The 243-nt window shown below is 41.2% G+C and overlaps 1 pseudogene; it reads left to right on the plus strand.

Moving 5' to 3' along the window:
• The first annotated feature begins 59 nt into the window (after positions 1–59).
• The window catches only part of LOC119591736, an 11,647-nt pseudogene continuing 11,463 nt past the window's right edge, over positions 60–243 (plus strand).

Raw genomic sequence — 243 nt, forward strand, 5'->3', positions numbered from 1 at the left:
GGAAGATCACTGACACCTTGTCATCAAATCTTTGAGAGGTGGAAGAGTGGGTAATCAAGGGAAGACGTTCCCCAAGACAGGGAAACCCCATGTTATATTTCTTGAATAACTTTTCAAGCTCCTCGATTACGAAAATAAGAGAATTGGTTAAATGCAGTAGCGGATGAACCAGTATTGTAACAACGAGGTCTGAATCAAATTCTATCCCTGAAGTTCACTTGTTAGCTGAAAGGTGAACGGTCA

This window comes from Penaeus monodon, chromosome 29 (assembly GCF_015228065.2).
Source record: "Penaeus monodon isolate SGIC_2016 chromosome 29, NSTDA_Pmon_1, whole genome shotgun sequence".
NCBI lineage: Eukaryota > Metazoa > Arthropoda > Malacostraca > Decapoda > Penaeidae > Penaeus > Penaeus monodon.